At 38.9% G+C, this 22,396-nt stretch overlaps 1 protein-coding gene across 1 annotated transcript in view; it reads right to left on the bottom strand.

Moving 5' to 3' along the window:
* Nucleotides 1-22,396, bottom strand: part of AFF2 (ALF transcription elongation factor 2) — a 336,845-nt gene that overhangs the window by 249,274 nt on the left and 65,175 nt on the right. The gene's annotated exons all lie outside the window — the stretch shown is intronic.

Raw genomic sequence — 22,396 nt, 5'->3', positions numbered from 1 at the left:
TGAAAGAAAGAAGCAGCCACTGAATAATTTTCCCAAATGTAAATTTGGAATCATAATACTATATGAAATTGGGCAGCAGGACAGTCAGTACACTTCTAAAATGAAAACAGACAAAAATGTTCTTTTCAAATTAACAAAGCGTTATGCAGAAGAATAAAATACATTTTGACACGTTTGTATGAATAGTCTGTAAAATGCACGTGCACGCACACACACACAAAAACACACACACGTGCCCACAAAGAATGTGTCTGCGCAGAGAAAGCAAACATGAAGTCAAGGAAGAACAGCAACATCTTCAAATCCATTTAACTGTGTAACACTTGTCTCCATCCTTCCCAATGCTCCAGTTCAGCCTCGTGTGATTTAGACCACCTAATTCTGCCCCACGTACTTGTTAAAATTTATGTACAGCTTCATTGTGGGTGTCAAGGGGGTTTTCAAAAGTGTTTTTGTAGCAGGCTCCTGGAAGAGACTTTAGGATAGTTGATTCCAGTATCAGATAATTCTACACACAAACAAACAAACAGAAAAGGATCCAGCGCCTCAGTGTAGCGATGGCGAGTGGCACTTATCTGTATGGCAGCTTACTTTGTGCACCTGCCAGACCTAGATGACAAGCTGAGAGACCACATTCACATCTCCCCTGAATAGTACTGAAGTGCTTTGGTCTCTTGGCTTTGCAAACTACCTCCTGCTCCTCTGAGGGAAAAGATAATTAAAACCCTGAAGGAGGGGGAAAAATAGGAAAGGAAAGAGGAAAGGAAAAGATGCATGCTTCAACTTGCACTGACAACCTCTCATGTGACAAGCATTAAGGGACACTTCTGTGCTTTCAGCCCATATTTGTTTTGTTATGAGGCTTTTGGATCTGCTTTCTGTCAGTTAATTAGCTACCAAATTCCAGACAACAATTTGAATAGCAGATTCAGTATATGCACTGATGTTATCTGTTGTAAGCAGTATCTCCCTGATAGATTCCGGACATGCATGCACACCCTCTATGTACAAATACATACAAGCATACATATTACATGTGTAACAAAGAACAGTTAATTCTCCTATCTCTGGCGAGAATGAATTAAATCTCCATAGAGCTCCACTGCACTTGGAAGATAACCAAATATCTACAACTTTTGCCTTTTTAGCTCAGCATGATGTTGTATTGAAAGCTTCACACCGAGAGATATAATGAGGAATGAACTGCACAGTGATGAGGCTTTAACAGTGTATAAAGTCACTGATTTCTGAGTGAAACCACAATTACTAATTTGAAGCACCAGCTAATTAAAACCACAGCTATGTATTTAGCCTCTTGTTATACCTACTGCAGTTTATAATTATGAGGACCTCTTTAACTACTCAATTAAAGTTCTTATGATTCAGGCAGGTTGTGTTTGAACCTGCAAGCCCTGCAGAGAGCACAAGAAAGCATATGTCTGTTGCCTGACGACTCCATGTATCCTTACACTCATATACTTGTTTTTGTACAGGGAAGAAAAGAAAAAAAGAGAGACTAATACCACTATGAGATGCCTAAATAAAAAATATGAATTAATAATTGGTTTAAGCAATTCAAGATCACTCAGGCTTGGATTGAATAAGGCTTGAGTATGGCTTGTAAACAGAGTGCAAACCCACCTACATAGGCTGAACTGAATGATCTCCATCCACATTTTCCTTTTACAAGTCACAAGGCTGAAAAGATGCCACATTTTATTTATTTATTTATAACACCTCCTGATGTAGTGACATCACCGGCACCAACATCAAGCTCCAGAACACTGTTACAATCATTCTTGGTATTTTTGCAGAAGCTATAGTACTATTTGCTGGTTTCCTGAGGGAGACGGAAGGGAAATTGTTGTAAGTAATAGTCACTTTACTATACTATACGTGACCATATTGCTGACACAATACTGCAAACCACAAAAGACCTGTTCACTAAAAGGTGAAAGGGGGGACGAGTCTCCCTTCCTTTCATGTCCTAAATCAAGATTAAAATCCACAGGTATGGGAATAAGTGAGTACAAACTGTTTCCCATCTCTCTCCACAGCTCTTCTGGAGTCGGGGGCTGGTTTAGCCCAGGAATAATCCAGCCCAGGAGCAGTAGGAACACACTGTATTCACCCCTCCCATGGGAGATCTTTCCAGGTGTTTCTTTGGCAGTTTGACCCATAGATTGTATGACTCCTGCAGCCAGATCAGATCAGTATGAAGTTATAAGCCCAGCCTCGATGCCAGCAGAGTGGATCTAGTATAAGCAGGATTTTATACCCTGTGTATGTAACCTTTGCTTATGGGAGCAGTCCTGTGCCAAGCACTGCCAGCATTCACTTCAGAAAGAATTACTCATGAAAGTTAGAGCTGCATTTTACAGCTTCCCAATGGCAACCTTGGCCTGGAGTTTGAGGGGGAAATCCTGGGCCCATTCAAATCAAACTGAATCTGGCCACTGAACACACAGATCACAGATTACAGCCCAGAACAGATCTCACCCTTCATGTGAGGTTCCAGCACTTTGTTATCTAGAAGCTGGCTCTGATCTCAAGCACGCAAAGTATTTAGGGAACCAAGTGAGGCATTATGCCATATCCTATCTGAGGAAAAGCAGCAAAGGCTCTAATACTATTTAGATATGTTTTGTGACACATTATAAAACCACAAATTAAAAAATTATGAAAACAGCAGCGATTCAAAATGGCATAATCACTTTAAAAGACATTAACTTAAGCTAAGTCAGTATTTACAATGTTAACAACAGAAGATTGAAAAAACAGTATTTTCCAACACAACATACTGAAGTATTTCATAACCACATGCACTAAAAGAGAAAGACATCTATTCCGTGCACCCAAGAGGTGAGCACAAAGGCGTATCTCATGCCCTGGACCCCAACGATGTTTACAAACTACCAAGCTGTGAGCATCCATTTTACAAGACAAGCAAAGCCCTAAGTGAATTGCTACCTCTGCATCAATCCAAATCTCTCTCTCATGTAGTCTCTTGTGAGAACAACAACAAAAAAAAATTAAAATTGAAGGTTCATTTTGAACTTTCCACTCACCGAGTCATATCGCAGCCTTAAGTCTACAAAGTAGCTATTCAAAAGGAAGTGGTTGCTCATCCTGTCAGGTCAATTACTTGGCTTATTTCTCTGCAAACGTACTTTTGCTATGGGAATGCTTGGCAGGGCACTGATTGTGGCTACAGAAAGTCAAATATTATAAGATCATACACAGATTAGGATAACAACTTCTTTGGGTTCCTTGTAATCCAAAGAGGGATGCTGATTAGATCTTAAGGCTGCAGTGCACTGAGAACCTAATGGGATGCTCTCCAGAAACTCTTAATGCGGCCACAATGCAATCTCTGGGACTTATGTTTAATATTTAGCTTAATTAATGTTCTGTGAAATACAGATATGTGATTAGTGGTGAAGGTGTCAGTGAAAACTATAGTCAGATACCATGAGGAACACCAGAGTTCAATCTGTCTCATTAGTATGAGAAATACTTCATGACTCCTCTAAAGCCAGGAGAGTAGGAAATCACAAATATAGACTTTTGCAAACATTTAAAAAAAAGAAATTTAGAAGAAAACAGCTGCAGGCCATGATACTCGCTGTATCCGAGAGGGCCAGTTCCCTAGACACAGCTATTACGTGACAATGTAGTTTAAATACATGAACTTTATTGTTTTGTTACCACTTATTAGATTAATAATGGAATTTGAATGGGGAAGCCTGTACATAAATCTGAGAAGATCAGGAACGGTGAGCAGTAAGAATGCTACAAGAGCACATGAGACCACTGATCTACCAATTACCAGTGTGCTGGATATGGCAGTAAGAATAGTAACCATAAGTGTATTATTGTTTCGGTATGTTCAACACTAAGGCAGGCTGCAAATGCATTTTGAATAATAGCATTTGATACTTAGCCCTTTAAAATCAGACCAGCATACATCCATTCATCATTCTTCTCGGCTACGGACACCCTACGGGCCAGCGGTGAGCTGATGCACTGTGACAGGCCAGGTGCTCAGCCTGCAGGAATCTGCAGAGTGCCAGCAAGGCCCGGGGAGCTGCACCCTTCCCACCCGCTGCGGGCCACGACGGCTGCGGGGACGATCCGCGTCAAGCAGGGAATGGAGAGGGGAGAAGGTGGCTGAGGCAGGAGGAGGTCTTATCAAGGGAAAAGATAGAGAGGCATGCAGGTAGGTTTTGGACTGGAAGCTAAAAATGCAGATCTGGCAATAAGAGATGGAAGTTAGACGTGCACTGCCTACAAAAAGGCGAACTACAAGAAGAATAAAACTTGGGGCACTGGAAAGGACAGTGCAATAATCTGTGGTGAAAGAAAGAGGATGTGGTGCAAAAGATCTGGAGGGAAAAGAAAAAAACTTTTCGGACAGGCTGCAACAGAGCAAGAGGTTAGAGGGAAGAGTTAAAGGAAAGCTGAAGAAATAAGACCAACAGCTAAAGGCCGAGACTGAGCATTTGGGGTTTATTTTCAAAGATGTGCTAACTAAAGCCACGGAAGTAGTCTCCCAAAGCGCGGAAGACTAGGCAAGGCAGACAAGAGCCTGAAAGACAGGAGAGAGAGTAGAAGAAAGAAGTCAGACCAGGCAAGTTTGAAGGAGTAGTCAGTGTGATATGAAGAAAAAGTAAAAGAGAAAAAAACGATCAAACACCTAATGTTGCAGAAGAATCATGAATGAGAACAGAACTCTGCTCTGTTGATTCAGCCAAAACAACAAAAGCCCAATAGGGAAAGAATCAATAGAAAAACTGGAGCAGAGAGGCTTTATAGTAGCGACAGAATACATCTATGAGGATAAATGAACAACATTCAAGAAAAACAGCATCTATCCACAAGTTAGGAAAGAAGTAGTTGCTGTTCTCAATAACATGTCTGAATTCACAAAAATGCACACTATGATCAAATCAAATACCCCCCTGTACTAGTTCCACCCCCTTTAAAATATCGGATATGCCTAAATGATGAAAGAAATTCTCAAATGGAAATGGTTGTCATTTGTGGAAACAAGAAATAAACTCAAGCTTCTAAACTAAGACACAGTGGATATAAAACGATATAAATTTGAGAACCGAAAGTCCTCTCCTAAGGTTATTTCTTCATAGTTCTGACTTTGGGACAGAATCGTTGCTCTGCCACAAGCACTCAGGAAGTCGGTGAAGTAAACTCAGAAACTGGGCTTCCTTGAAAACTAACTCATATGCCTGGACAAGGTATTAAACATCCCAAATCAAAACCCACTCATGAACGTATTTGACTTACATGAGAAATCCAACTCAGGCCAATGAGACTATTCCCATGCTTGAAATACATGCTTGTTTTTCCACCCCAGGGCAATTCTTTTTCAGTGCGAGTACAAACGTAAGGCAAAAAGCATTTCACCTGATAATCAAAGTAGGTAAAAGACTACTTCTAGCAACTACATTACAATGGGAATTCACCTCTACGTAACTCCAGATTTATCTCACCATAACTCCACTGATTTAATGTAAAAGCAGAGTACCACAATATTGTGCAAAGGAAGGAGAACCAGCTTCCTTGGTATATTCAGATTCTCCCAGTATACACTCTGATATTTCAATACATTTATTCCAACTGAAAAAAAAGAAAAAAAAAAAAAGCAGCCTCAGGTCTTAAATGTCATTGCAGGTCTTAAAATGTATTCAGTAAGTGAGGGGAATTTCAAAATCTGATCCTTAAGCAGAAATATGGCCAACTTAACACATCTTCCCTGCTCATCTGAAGTCTTTGTTTCACTTAATGATAAGCATCATAAGCAGTACTACACTTAAAATAGAAAAATTCCTCTTCCTCTGTTTATCACCACTGAACTTGCATCTTTGTCCTGGTAATTTTACTACTCGACAGAGATTAATCAAGCCATGATAAAATAGCTTTACAACTTCTCACTGTCTTTCATATTTAACATTTACTTTAATGTTGTGTTCTTCTTCACAGCATGAATAGTTACTGAAAGTATCTAGCACAGAACATATCTAGCACTGCACTTCAAGATAAATTATTTATTTTAAAATATAGAATATTCTGTCTTTGATGTTCAACAGTTCTGTATAGAAACACTTGAGATGGTCACTGGTTATCTATCCACATGAGCTAAATCTCTTAACAATTTGCATTAAAAACAATGCCATTCCTGTACCACATTTGAGAGAGAATACAGAAGATTAAAGCCTCTGAACAAAATAACACCCAAGAGACCCCTGGGCAATTTATGGAAATTTAAGCTAGGAGGCTAAGGGTTTGGCTTATATTTGTCATATTCTTCATTGTTTTTAGTTATCCCCCCCCCCCAAGTACCTAGAAAATGTTATTTTCATTCAATTTTCTCCTCTTTTTGGTATTATGCAGACCCAAACCTTTCCTTAACGGGAATTTGGAAGGAACAATTCTGGGGGAATGGATGACAGAGATAAGCTCCTGAATAGTAAGCGTATAAAGAATAGATGAGGTTTCAAAGGGGAGCATTTACTGTTTCCTGTATCATAGCACATTGTCTTTCAATATGATTAGTTATCAGTCTGAGTTATCAAAAACTGGGATGAAATAAAGCGCTTACGCAGTTATGCTTCATTGATGTCAGCTAGGGGAGCATGAAAATCTCCATGAAGTTGGGTAATTGATGTGTAAATCAGAGCGCAATCACTCTGTAATAGAAATGGTCCCGCTGAAAGTATGGTTGTTGAACAGTATTGCAGAGGGGTGGGAAAGAAAGAGAGAAACAGAGTCAAGATAAGACTTATTTACTAAAAATTATAATAACTGGCAATTTACACAATTTTCTCTTCAAGAGAGAAGTGCTGTCAGATATATTTAAATGCAAGCTGCAGACCACTATATTTGGATATCCTTATCCGGCAATAATTAACTGTTTCTGTTTTATTAAAATGCTTGGGGACACTGTTATGGATATTTAAAAAGCAAATTAAATGAACATGTTCATCCTTTGAAAGGCAACACGTGTAAATGACATCAGCAATTGTAATTTGGTTAACAATGTGTGTTCAAGGTATGTTTTGGAGTCCTATTACAGTCTTCTTGTCAGTTCAAATTTGCAGTATGAGAAACAAAAGCAAAACTGAAGGAAAAGAGGGAAAAAAAAAAAGAAAACTAAAGAGAAAAATGGTTCTAACCACAGCTCCAAAAGGGTATTAAAAGACAAATTGTCATTAAAACATGTCACATAGAATAGCTTTCCAACATGCGATATTTCTAGAGTAAACATGTGATATGTAAATAAAAGAGCTAGTTAAGGTAACATTATGGGGTTATTTTTGTTGCAATTCTTTTTCTTTTAATAAATGAATGCACGTTAAGGCATTGATATCATCTTCCCAGAAACACCTGGAACCCAGTATTCTAGTTATGACTTACACTAAACCACTGATGAACTGTAACAAACTTACATAAATGTGAAATTTATGACCGTTTTTGGCATCAAATGAATTACACATTCAGGACACAGGAGCTGGATTAGGAAGTCTTATAGGATGGGTAATGTGCTGTGACTCTAAGGGGACTCTGATTGCTACAAGGGGGTTCAACCTAAATTCCAAATTTCATTGCCCTTATGAGTTTAACAGGATATGACAGTTTCTTCTTTTTTTTAAGGTGTTTTTTTTTTTTATTCTGTTGATCTCTCCTGGCATTTGAAGTTTCCGCAAAATTCACTGATGGCAATGAAGCTATTAAGTCTTTGCCAAAGTATATACTATAATTCAAACATATTTCAGAGCATATCTCCTAACGTCTTCCTAGCTGCCATCATACTTCACGTGCCCATCAGTACCAGCATTCTATGTATTAATGTGTTACAGATTAATATAGTTGTGTTTAGTTGCATGCTGTGCATTATTCTTTATACACATCAACAGCAAAGATGACATAGTACTGCTACAAAGTGTACATTTGTACATATACAACTCCCAAGGCATAACACTAATTTGATGCAATTAAAGATCTTCTGAAAATGCTTGTTATAGTCTGTTTTTCCTTCACCTGGATACCTCAAATTATGAAAAATTTATTGAAAATGTCCAAGTTTCTTTTTGTACATGTACCATTTTCAAAGATTAAAATGTATTTTCATATATGGAAACACAAAATCTTTAATTTATTATCACTTAATGTGTAGGGATTGCATTCCTACATCTGAGCTGAAAACCATTTTGGAACTCTACTTTCATCTTTACCTTTTTTCATATTTATAATTAAAATATTTCTTTAATATTGCTACTCAAAAATTTCCTGGGCACCTCTAGGATGCTTCCTTAAAAATGGAGTCCACTCATTTGTATTTTCTTGAAATATTGGCAATGATACACAATAGACAGCTAACAAAAATAAATCCAGCCTTTTAAAAAACGTTACAAAACAACCATTGATTAACACAACCTTTTGGAGACAGATGAATCAGCAGACTCAACTGCTTGAGTATTTTATCACAGAAGTGCTTCCGTGCTACTCCTACAGCTCTAATAAATGCACTCATTTACTAACAGGCACCTCTACTCCCTTGAGCATTTTCACATGCTGTGCAGCTCTTTAACCACATGTTCTTAAACTTAACGTGTGCTGAAAAATACCACCACAGGAAAATTAAGAATTCAGTAAGATGACTATTTCATTCATCAATTTTAGATTGAAGGAGAAGTGCACGCAGGTCTCTGTGTGCAGTGCACACTTACAGACTGATTCAGAGACCCCAATGCACAGAAAAATAGTACCATTAACCTAATATAATTTAAGTTATTGTTATTTAGGACACTGTTTGGCTGGAGAAATTATCTTCTAAATAAATTATTCTTCTCTCAGTTGAAAGCCTATGCAATTGCCTCCATTTGTTGTAGTAGTATCTACTGCAAAGCAAAGAGATGATCAAATAAATGCAAGGTGCTCTGCTTTCAAATTTAAGTAAGCACGCATCCCTTTTCAGTTCTGTTGTGAAATATATTGCCCATCTTGAGCACCAGCAAATTGCAGGAGATGCAATGATTTTGTAGCTTCATGAGGCTTAATGGTCATCAGCTTGGAAAGAACCTAGAACATTTCAAACTCCAAATTTTAAGCCTTCTTCCGCTAGGTCTTAAAGTGCCTCACAGCAACAAGGTGCTGTTACACACAGCTTAGGAAAGAATAATAATATTTTGTATTTATTTTTCCTAAACAGATTCAGAGTCAGCAGGTCAATGGATTATCATCATCACTGGCTTCTAGTGAGGAAGATAATCTATAACAAATACTGCTCGTGTCTTCAGCAAACATAAAATGTTTATTCCTCATTTATAAACAGAGTATGAAGTATGACAAAATAATTTAACCAAAGCAGCACAAAGTTCATCAGCATTGCTGAGGTTTACATCCTCTCTAAGGGCATAGTTCAACTTCAACTGATGCTACTGGCAATCTTCCCAGTGAATTCAATGAAGGTTGGATGGGACCTAGCCATTTAATAATGACAAAAAAGCCAGGTCTCATAACAGCCAGCTCTAAGCAGCGGCAACTCATTGGTATAAACTAACTTTTCTGTTACATTCTTCATGCTAAGAGAAATTTTTTATCCACTGGCAAGAGTTTAAGAAGTCTTAAGTACAAACCAGCACATGCCAGAGCTACAGAGCTTCTGTGGTTGTTATTTACAACAGATAGTGACTGTATAGATTTCCTGGTTGACAAATGCAAATTAAATGAAATTTAAGAATTTCTTAAAAAAAAAGTGAGATACCAAATAAGCTTCCCAACCTACCCCACAGGCCACTGTCACTTAGAGCTAAAGCACAATTTTCATTTTTTTTTAGTGATATTATAGATTGTACAAATGACATCTCAACCAACTGACTGGGGAATAAACAAATTTGCCTCCATCCCACAGGAAGTATTTACACATACACACATACACCAGGCAGCAGATCACAGACCTTGTCACTGAGAAAAAGTAAAGCAAATGTACCATGCTCCCTGAAAAAACAACACCCTTAAATTAAACTCAACATGCTCCCTGAAAAAACAACACCCTTAAATTTAACTCAACATGGGAATGCTGCGCTATTAGGGATATGGCATGTAGGTGTTACTGACACAAGCTTGAAACATGCCCCGGGATTTGAAAGCTAAAAATGAGCACTTAAAAAAAAAAAAAAAAGTAAAATAATTTCACTTCTTTAGACAGAAAAAAATCATAACACAATCTTATTTAGACTGGCCAAAACTACGCCCTCATGTCTGAAATTATTTGAATTTTTAAGGTGGGTGTGATGCAAATAATTATCCCAGTAGTGCAGTTTCCAGAGCCAAACAGAAACTATATCTGTTTCCCCAATTATGTTTTGAATGTGTTTGAAATCTTACAAGTATAACTGACTTCATGAATGACAGAAATATCACAATGAAGAAAACACGGCTGTTTAAGGCTAAATTCCCAGAAGAAAGAAAGAGCAAAGCTCTATTTAACCCGTCCTGCCCCTGACAACGGCCAAAAGCAAATGTCCAGTAAAGCCCCCAGGAACAGAACAAAGCGCTCCCCAAAATACTGACATTGCCCTGAGAAATTTTTGGCACATAAGCTCTATGTTGAGTACAAAGGATCTGGTAGTTCATATTTAACATCTCTAGAAGACTCTTCTTCAAAGAATGCTCTCAAACAGAATACTCTGTGGCAAGGAGTTTCACAACTCATCTGAAAATTATCGCCTTATCTCAAACTAGGTTTACCACTCATATAGGTCTGAAAACATGATTGATTTAACAAGACTGTATTTTATTGAGTAAGTTAGAAGAGAATTCACATGCATTTTTTTGGGGCACCTACACTTACTACAGGCAAACAGACAGGAAGCTCCTGTGCTCTTCAGTCTCTGGAGAACCTCAGGCACACGTCCCATGGCACTAACTATACCATGCATTTTCAAGACCAGACACATGGATTACTGCATCCTGAACAACAGTTACTTACACTCCAAACCTTTTATATTTTTGTTCCTTCTGCTGTCAATCAGCAAATGAATATCACTTATTTTCATAACATGAACACAATGTGTTATTTAATAGAAGTGCATACTTTTAAAATTCCCTACCATCAACCATTTGTCTAATAGAAATATTATACTATGTAACATACAAATACTAAAATGCAATGTAAGTTGAGTCATAGTCATTGGAGGCTGGCCAACTCCAGTACATTTCAGTAGCTAATAATAAAAGTCTAGTGTAAAAATACGTCAACTAGCTTCCACCCTGCTTTAATACTCACTTAACATGAGAAGAAAGTGAATGCAATTTTGTTTAAATATTAAACATTACATTTCTTCCTTTGATTATTAAAGTATTATTAAAGCTAAATGAAAATGCGTTTGCAACCTCCTTCCTCTGAAGTCTTATAGGTCACCACTATAACTCATATTTTGTCCCTGTAGCTGGCTTCCTTGAGGGATCTCAAAGCTCTTTACAAATCAGAGCAAGTCATTTCTGATTACACCTCTAGGAAGGAGCAACTACTGTCAAGCAAAACAACTGAGGGAATGAAAGTTTAAGCGAGTTGATGATGGTCACTCAAGAAGAGATGGCTGCGGGAAGAACACTGAGGAGTCCCAACTCTCAGATGTTAAACTTCACCGTAAGACCAGCTGCAACTTGCAACCATTCATCCACCACTAAATTCTGAGATGACAACCATCAAGTTGAAATTTAAGACTGTCTAACAATACCATATAGCAAGAAGGAATTATCTTCACGTGCACTTCCAGAACATTGGGTCATACAACGCGAGACGAGTTTTCTCCTGCTGAATGTCACTGGGAGAGGTTGGCAAGGATGTTCTTATTACATTTGCTGGAAGGATGGAGTGTATCGAATGATTTAATTTTGTGTAGTGCCCCACTTACTTTGACAAACTGATATATGTCATTAGGTGATTAAAGTACAAGAGCACTCAGCTTCCCACCCCCTTTCATTCCAAGGGCCCGCAAGTGTAGTACTTGCAACAGGCCTGAAACTGGGAAACGTTATGGCTGCGGAGGCAATACGGGCCCAGTAACGTAAAACACCGACCTCCTCCTCTCACCAGGAACTCCCATCCTGGCAGTGACCAGCAATAAGCTTCACAGTCCCCCTGAGAGAGCCCGCCTTCCCCTCGGCCTCTTGAAACCCTTTCAGCGCTGGCAACAGCCCAAAACCGCATGTGACCTTGAAGTGTCATGTCCACGGTTCTCTGACCCCAACAGCAAAAGGACTCTGAGTTAAGCTGTATTGACAGTAAAGTGACATGATACAATCACGAAGGTATGATGTACTTCCACTTTTCAGCTGGTATTGCCTTCGAAAATAACTAACGCTGAATTCTCCTCATTATGCCAAATGTATTGAAACCTCAGTAACCACGGTAGGAAATGTGTGTTTTGTCACACACGCTCTTTAACGTGACAGAAATACAAATTTATGTTTTCTTTCATACAAATACCTAATGGGGTTTGAATAAAATAAAATAAAATCTGCACACTGCCATGTGGAAATTAATTTTAAAGAACTGTTTATCAATTTAATTCCACTGATAGTAACAGACAGATTTATGAGGCAATTAACTAAATATTTGTTTTTTCACATTTCAATTCATTATAGCAAATTAACAATTTTCCACTTGAAAGTCTTGCACTGCTACGCTGAAAGCCTAAAAGAAAAATGTATATATTACTGTCGGTCTAGGAAGGATTCTCTGTTTTTTACAATGTGGATTATTCTCCTCACATTAACTTAACATACTGTATGCAATTCAAACCCCCCCCCCCGCCATTTCTGTATTACCCCAGAACCTGTCATTCTTTAAATGCCAGTTTCAAGCAATGAGACATAAATAAAGAATAATTACAGCTCTAAAGCCAATGTAACATCTGTTCAAGCAAAAAAATCCTACACAGTGGGTTTTATAGCCACATAACACCCACCTATGGTTAACACAAGCCTGAGAGACAAAACCAAGGGCTTTGACAGATCGAGCCTGGCCTCCTGAGCCACAGATGCCCACATCAGACAACACACCCTAAAAGAGCTGATGGAAGGAGCAAGATGAACCAAGCCTAACACGAAGTTAAACACCAAGTAAAAAGTCCCACCAGGAAGGGCCAACCTTTACTCTAAGGTAGCTCATCTCCATGGCCAGCACAGCCCAAACCCTCAGAAAAGGAGGGCCCGGCGAGGCTGCCGCCCTGCGCACGGGCAGCCGCCAGCCAACACCCCCGGGATCGGGCGGCCACGGCCAAATGCGGCTTTTCAGCACGTCAGCGGGGAGAGCCCAGCGCCTCGCACTAACAGCCTCTACAGCAATCTGCATATCATTAGCTACGAGCCCCGTGACTGCACATGTACAGCCACATTTCACATCTACCTTTACTTATTTTGATGATTTAAACATTTTAATTAATGATTTCAGCTTCAAGGAGGTCATCTGGCTGCAGCCGTGTGGATCTCTTCACCATTAAGGGCCAGGTATTAAACACATTAAGCAGCAGCCAGAAGACAGAACTACAGCTTTATGTTCTTTTAACTGGTATCGTACCAAATTAGTATCAGGAGAATATACTCTATAAATATAAAAGCATCTGCTTGTATGACTCCTTGGATTCTTTTCTCCTCTGTGTTGGTGTTTCACTACCTGAACAGAGATAGTCTTGGTCCCTCCATACCTCAGCTTGCCCTTATGGAGAGCAGGTCTATCAATACTTACTGATTTCATGGGTTTCTGCCAGATCAACTCGTCAAGGGTGAACCCTCTGGAAGAAACTGTACCAACTACATTCCTCAGTTCTGCACAGATTCTGACTAAGTATTTCCTTGAATAAAATACAGTTTGCCCACTTTTTAAAAATCATCCTGTTAATTCACTGGATTATAGCACAATCACACCAGAGCATTAATCTAAATAGGATTTTGTAGCCAAATCTGATCTAGAAGATTGACCATTTTGCAGACCTCCATCTCATAATGCAGACAGAAATCACCAGGCGAAGGGAGAAGATGGGACTGCCCGCTACACCGAACGATGAGAACCTGTGATTCATCAGGTAAGTCGCTCCTTTTTTCCCATTGTTAATATTTACAAATTTGGTAACAATAACAGGGAACAAAGGCTCTCCTGACAGCTATTAATTTAGAACAATGTGTAAACACTAGTTAAGCAGTTAACTGCCATTAGCAACATGCATTCCAAATCGAGAAACTCAGGCATGGAGAGCTTAAGGGACTTGCTCATGGCCACAGGATGAACCAGTGGCAGCAGCGGGAGTGGAACCACTTCCCACTGCCTATGTCTTAGTCACATTACCTACAGCTCAATTAACCTCCCTTTTTAATGGTAAGGAGCTACTGTTACAGCATCTCTATTTGCACTACCTACCAGAAAATATACTCGCCATGTAACATGTTGTAGGGGCTAAAACCTAAACTGAATGTTATCATTAATACTCTATTTACAGTGTTTGTCTCTTTCTAGTTGTAATACCACCACAGCCACCACCAGCAAAGTAAGACTTCAATTTTAGCACTCGGGAGGCTAATTATCACATTAATAAAACACTAACAAATTTTAAAGTACTCCAAATGGCTAGTAGAGACGCATTAATTCTTGATAAATGCTCCATACATTATTACTTATCAAGTTCTTAAGCACGGCATAGTATGTCATCCTATCAATCTACCAGGTTAAAACAGATCAAATATAAGCACAATATTTGAGCATCGTTAAAAATGCAGACAGAAATTGGTACTGCTCTTTATTCTTTTTACTTTACCCTTTTTACTTTAACAGGAAAAAAAAAACAAACCAGTAAATCAGTCAGCTCCATACAGGGCATTTTCTGGAGACTAATGATGGGCTGGGATAGATGGCCCTCACTTGTACTTTAGGTTATCAACTCCTCCCATCCAATCATTAATTTCCCAAGAAATGCCTTTTGCTTCAATAGATTTTGCTTAAATAGATCACCAGTGAAAGAAAAAAAATCACGCCACTAGAAGTGAACTACTGTAGAGCCTCTGAGTTGCATCTGCCATAATTTGCACATAAAGATTTTACAGGTGACTTGCAAAGGCCTTTTTAATTGTATTTCCGACTCCTCCTTTTTTTTTCCCTTAGCATGATAATAAAGGCAGCCAGTGGGCAAGATTCGTGATGCTCCCTATAAGCTTGCAGAGAATGTTTGGATAGGTTCTTTATGATGCTTTCCACGAGCTCTCATACATTAAAAAGTGCAGGATACTGAGCCTTAATTAAGAGCTTCTTTTTAACAGTGTGAATTTCTGATACATGAAACAGCATTAGACCCCTGTTTTATCTTGAGCGGGAGGGAAAGACGGGAGAGAAGGAGAAAACAAGCTTTCAACCCCTACTTAAATAGCAAAAACACCCTACAAGAGCATATGACCAACTCCTTATTTTGTCTGCAAGACATGTATACTATCAGGATGCTGTGGAGAGGCCCTGCATCACTCAAGTTTGATTATCATTACAAAATATAGCAGAATGCCTTTACTCAGAAGTTTATTATCATAAATAATTAAAACAAAACTATCCTTATGATAAGAAATAAATGAACAAAGTACATTATAGGATGCATTTGTTCTGGGTTTTATAGCTGTTTGCTGGCTCCCTACATCAGAAAATTCTGGAATTTGCAATCACTCTCCTGATCATTAGTCTGAATTGGGAAAATTTTACTGCAGCTGGTTCAAATGACTTGTTCTGTCAAAAACAGGATCATAAGTGCTCTTTACTAGTTGCATATGCAACATACATTTAAATCAGAGTATGTGATATGCAAAATGTGAAAAGAAAATCAAAGCATAGGATTGATTTCTGAGAAAAACAAAGAAAAAGGAGAGAAAGAAATTGTAGCTCTAAAATTAAAAAGATTGTCTGATTTCTAATTACAAAAACGTGCTAAGGTACAGATGAAACGATTAAATCTCTGCAATACTCACACTAACAGTATATTGTTCTCATAAGCTTGAAAGTGTTGGGCACACTCGTGTTCTTTGAAGTTTTGCTTTGTTCCTTTGACTTATTTTACGCAGGTCAAAGATCACCATCACTGCACATATCTGCCACTGAAGGATAATAATGCTACAACTCAGTTTGGAAGCAGGCTAGGCTGGCATGTTAAACTAGCAACAGACACATCAATCTTACTATTCTTGAAGACTGTGCAGTTCAGTGCCGGGAGGTTCGAACTCAGAACTAATGATAGTTACTAGTCTCTGCATCTTGATGCACCAGGTTAGGTCTCTCTTCTTTTGAGCAGCCTGTCCCTATGGACAAGCAAAACATGCCAGGAAAGCAAATTATCCTGCTAATCCAGCAAACACTGACAGAACCCTACTGGAGAGCAGCAGGATTGTAGGAAAGCATGCAGAGACCTATGGCAGCAAAAAAGAGCTTTCCAGGGAAAAGACTAGGAAAACAGAACAGTCATCAGCAGTTGGGTAATAATCATAATTTGTGAGAACTGGAAATACTATTATTATTTGTGCAGCAGTAGCATAGAATGTGAAATACTGGAGCATACCTACTGTCAGCTAAGTAACTGATAACCAATAGGCAGGTCAGAATATAATCCCTCACTCATCAACTAGAAGTAAGCTTTCTTGTATATTGCTTGACCATGACAAACTGGGAGTTGAATAGTTTTTGTTTTTACCTGAGACCAGCATCCTATATGAATACTTAATGCATTTACCTGCCAGTCCTTACAGCAAGTCCAATTAAACAAACCCAACGGTGTATGGTACCTGATGAAATTCCAATCTCTGTTTTACACTTACAAATAAATGAAATCAATGCATGTCTACAACAAAAAGCAGCCATATTCCTCCCTCATCTGCCATGCCAAACGTAAGAATTTTGTACGTTAAGATGACAGCGTTTCTTAGTGCCAAAAGCAAGGGGAGGAGAGGTGATGTTTACGTTCAGTGTTCATACCTTCGCTTGTCAACACAAGGCTCCGGTGTTAAACACCAAAGCGGATGTCTTTGCTGAGGGTTTTTTTGGTTAAATTGAGCCAGATTTCAGAGCAGGCATGTAATGTGTAGACGTGTTTACACTGCACCAGTTTCTTAAATGCCCCCAGCTTACACTTCCCACCACCTGGGCTACCAGAGGGGGAAATTTAAAAGAAACACATCATGTAAAAATCGTACATGTAAGTGCTTGAGAAACCCAGGAGGCAAATAGGTATCTTTCGTCTTGAAACCGTTGCAGCGTTTTAAAGCAAGGAGAGGAAAAGTGGCTCACAGATGAAGCAATGAGTTTAATGGGCTACAATTTTCTCATACAACATGGAAATTGAAACTGCAAAACCAGCAAGAATATATTTGTTTCTAGTTCCATTGGGTCATCATCTCCTCCAGGTGCCTAAAGGCAAGTACCACATTCCAGCCTGCAGTTTCTACTCTTTCTATCCCAAGCACAGCTCAACAGTCTTACGATCAGCTCTCCCTCTTCGTGCATCAGAACCAAATCCCTTCAAAATGAAGTGGAAGCTCTCTGCTGACCTCAGCGAACACTAAATCAGGCCCTAGTGCATTAGAATGATGGCTTTACTTTGCAAACAGATAGACAGTACTTATCAAAAAACATAATGTAACACCCAAGCATAAATTATTTTTAAACATACACACACATATATAGTACCTTCTTTACACAGATATTTCCACTGAATAATTATTAAGAAAGGGGCGGGAGGGGAAATCTCTTCACCCTTAAAGCACCCATGTACTACTATTCCATTGGGAAACTCTGCTCAGAGAAGTACTCTAGGGAGCCAACTACAGCTATGTTATAATAAAAAAAAAAGTATGGTTTCATATTTACAATAAAAAAAATTTTGCACTTAAAATGCAGAACTGGTGAGAGAGAAAAATATTATTGATATAGGTAGGATTTTTTTTTAATGCTAAACTCTGAACAGAGCCATCATCAGCTACTCTGTAACCACAGCACATAACAGCTCAAAATCATTACTGAAGCTGCACAAACTAAAAAAAAATTTCAAAATTGAGAAATAACACTGAAATTATTAAAGCCAGTTTGATGCCCAGTAATACAGTTGACCTCAGAATCAAACAAGCTGCTGATCTGTTAGGGCGCAAGATGAAATACCCTACAGGAGTTTAAATTCCAATCCTAGCTCAGGAGTTTCTCTTAATATCAAAGTAGCTTCTTAGGAAAGCAAATGAAGTACATTACCTCTGGTAATGGTAACCATTTACTCCTTGAAAAGCCTTGAGAGAGCTCTCACACAGGGTAGCCTATGTTTTATTAAATCCTTTTGCATACTTTTATTTTCAGGTCATATAACCTGAAGGACAAAGGATTCGCTTAAACTTTTTAAAGCATTCTGATTTTATCAAGGATTAGTTGTTCTGATTCTTCAATAATTCAAGCTTCATCCTAACAATATACCATGTTTAAATGTGAGCAGCATTAAAGTAGAACATATTTACAACATATTTCTATTGAATCCCAAATGCTCAGCACAAACAAACCACTGGCAATGCAATCGAATTGAAGACCGCACTAAGATCTTCAATTATTCACATTTGTTGTTTATACTAAATAGAATCTCAATACAATAAAAATTTATTTAATTGTACGGCATGAGGATATAGTCAAATCTGCCTATAGGTAGTTATTTTGCTATTTAGAAAATAAGAAACAGAAAGAGGGAGACAGACATTCCCTCTTAACTCACTGTTTTACAGTTATATCAAATAATAACCTGTGACTGCCTTGTGCCCTGAAGTTGGCCAGAAAAGCCATATTGGTAGGTCAGCTAAGCTGTGCATACAGACGCCTTGTTTTGCACGAATACGTCAGTGGTCCATTACCTATATTGAACGTAACGAATAATATAGATACTATTTTAAAATAATTCAAATGATGCAATTATCAAGGTGCTTTTATTGGGAACCTCTTGTGGTCATTTTAATGCTTATTTTGGCATTATACAAAGCAAATATAGAAACTTTACCCCAGGCATTGGGTAGGATCAGAGGTCATGAGACCTGATCCACACAGGTCAACACTGGGACGTGTTGGGAAATATATATGTTCAAGGGACCAAGAAGGAAAACCAACTACAGGTTTAGTTTGAATTTCTGCTAATGACTGAAAAGACAGGGCTTTTCAGAAAAGCAGTGCTTGACACAGAGGCATGGATTTCCCTCCTTTTGCCAGACAAAACACACTGCTTTGTTGTTCTTCATCATGATGTACCTCTCAGTCTTCTCAATAGGAATGAGCAATTCCTGATACCGAACTGCTCAATCAAACAAAAGTGGGCCTCCCCTGCTTAGCTGGTTTATTCCCTACCTCTCTAACACTTGGAAAGGATTCAGACGAGAGCTACAAGAGTGATTAGAGCACCTGGAAAAACTTGCCTTACAAGGAGAGACTAAAGCTCGGTCTATTTAGTTCATAAAGGAGAAGGTTAAGATGCAACCTGATCACAGACTACAAATACTTACATAGGAAAGAGACTGCTGAGAAAAGATCTAGCTAGATTTAATCTAGCAGAAAAAGGTGTAACAAGATGCAGTGCTTGGAAGCTGAAGCCAATCAAATTCAAACCAGTTTATGCAACATCAGTGTTCAACGATAACAAAATAACAACTACTTTAACAACTTAACTAGAAAAACAAGGGATTCACTGCCATTTGTAGCCTTTAAACAGGCATTGGAAGTCTTTCTTAAAGAGACACTGCAGCACAGGGGGTTCGGCATAGGCCCTGGAAGAAGGGATGAAATGACACCTTCTCCAGCCAAGCAGCACAGCTCTCCTCTGCCCTTGCCCTCCATGGCCCAGCGGGTGGGCTCCTCGCTCGACACTCTGTGGGTGCGCTCCTGGGGCCTCAGCTACTGGGAAAGTCATACCTGTTCGTAAATGGCCTCTTCTGACCCCACGACACACGTCACAGGAACACAATAAAACTGCATGACTAGAAGTTTCCAGCGTATGTTCACGCTGACTTGTACGTAGAAACATGTTGAAGTTCTAAGCCACAAGACAGAGAGAGATTTGGAAAGGATCTTAGGTGAAAAACCTAGAACTCAGCCTGGCAGACATCAAAGATACAAAGCGATGCACCTGAATCCATCACTGTTACACTGGTCCACAAGACAGGCGTCACTCATATACGTTCTGACCCACCAAAATACATTGGGCCATTCCGCTGCCTTCCCCCAGACAGCCCCGTCTGCAAAAGCAGCAGTTGCCCATCTGCAACTGGGCCGCGGTGCCAGTACATGATGCCTTGCGGAAAAGCTTTGCACTCCACCACATCTTCCTCAGTAAGGACTGGACTGACTTGTTTCAGACAGCAATGCAATAGTTAAATATTACTGAGCTGCTAGGAAAAATACCATCACACCGGTTTATATCTTACTGTATTTCCTTCCCATTCAAACTATATTATGCTGCATACCATTTCATCACTTCACAATGCCACAAACTACCTTTTAATGCAAAACAAAGCTTTTTCAATGTAAAGCCCCATATTGTAATCCAGAAGAACTTTTCTTATCTATTTCGACAGCAAATCTTTAGTGGCAACCACATGTTATTATGTTTTAGGGATTGAGACTTTTGTATGAACATACTGATTGTCTCCTTGAGACATATATAATCAGCATTTTGTGCCAAGAAACACTTAAGCCAACAGAGACTTATACCACTCTGAAATGTTGTTGGAATAGAAAATGTGTATTTTGGCTTATTTCCTTAAGCCTGCAATAGCAGGAATTTCTTAGGGGTTTTTTATTATTTTATTTTTAACTTCATTCTCTTCTCAAACTCTCAGAGATTGAACAAAAAGTCAAAACATATGTTCTGAAAGAAAGCAGCCACACCAATAAAATAATTCATTCTGATACACCAGTGCTACCTAAAAAGGATCCCTCCTGGCATACGGACATCTGCCTCAGCAACTATTTGGTCACTTCTGTCTCTGTCCATGGCTGAAGAGCTGTGCCTATACGCTCTCTACTCAGCAGCAGGCAGCTGTGAAAGTGGAGAGGAATGCACTTTTTTAGCTAAGTGAGTGGGTGACTATGAATCTTATACATCAGACACAGAGCAAACACAAAACCAAACAAGTGTCTATTTGTATATTTCAACAGTTCCCGAATGTCAGTTTACTGCTCAGAGGAGTTGCAGGAGTAACATGTTCAGTATTCAGAGCGCGTCCTGTCACACTTGCTGCAACAGATATTTTTAACTCCCTTTTGCTCCATATGTAGAATGTGCAAATACACAAAAGAATGTCTTAATTGGTCCTGCTTTATATAAATGAATAATGGCCTAAATGGGTTGAAGTGAATGCCATATTTATCTCTCCACTGAGGAAAAGCATGATGATTCAGAAACAGTGAAGCCAAAAGGATTCAGAGCCTTACTCACAAGTGGAATATATATCTCCTGTCAATACATTATGTATTCCATTTCTACTACAGCCCCCTAAAGGCACAAATAGAAAAAGAGAAGCAAAATCTAAATGTTTCATTTCTGCTCAACATACATTCATGGATGTGGGAGGTTTTTATACTTGCTTTCAGGACTTAGGAATGAAATCTCTAGAGCTCTTTATTTTACTGAGTTTTTGTAAATGCTAAACTCTCCAGTGTTAGTTTCATCATTTGATACTACCATTGCCAAAAGACATTTTATATTCCTAGGAAGCAGAAGCACAAGTAACACAAACAAGGCCTGAACTTGCCCTTACTCACATGAGCAATCCCACTCAAGCCAACAGCTCTACTCGGCATACGCAGCATCTTTCCAATTATAAGCAGAGATACTTCTTACCAGGCATTGAAAAGCATGTAAGCAAAAAAAAAAAAAAATACTTAAAGACTTGTATTTTTTTTCCCCCTGCTTACATGGTTCCACATACAACTACTGATTAAAAACCTATGTAATCAGCATACGAAAACTTCTTTTTAATCCTTCTCTCAAAAATACAAGCATCACAAAAGAGCTTCAAGAAAAATAAAAAGAAGGATGTGCAAGGCTGGGCTGATATTTTGATTCTGCTGATGCTGGAAGCTGATATTTTCAAGTGCTGCTGGTCTGGTTGGATTTTATAATTACACTAAGCAGAAAGCAAGTCTCCTCTGCACTCACCCCGCCAGGCAGGGAATCATTTTTAGGGCTGGTGGAAAAGTGGAACATCTCATTTCCATTAATCTGGCTCATAGCTTCAGATTCATAGATGGCATTAGCAGAGCACTGCTTTCAGCCGGAGTGGAAGTTCAGCCTTGTGTTTAACTGTGCATTAACTTGAGCATGACAGAGTA

This window comes from Gavia stellata, chromosome 14 (genome assembly GCF_030936135.1).
Source record: "Gavia stellata isolate bGavSte3 chromosome 14, bGavSte3.hap2, whole genome shotgun sequence".
NCBI classification, from domain to species: domain Eukaryota; kingdom Metazoa; phylum Chordata; class Aves; order Gaviiformes; family Gaviidae; genus Gavia; species Gavia stellata.
This window is presented reverse-complemented; position numbering and strand designations above follow the sequence as displayed.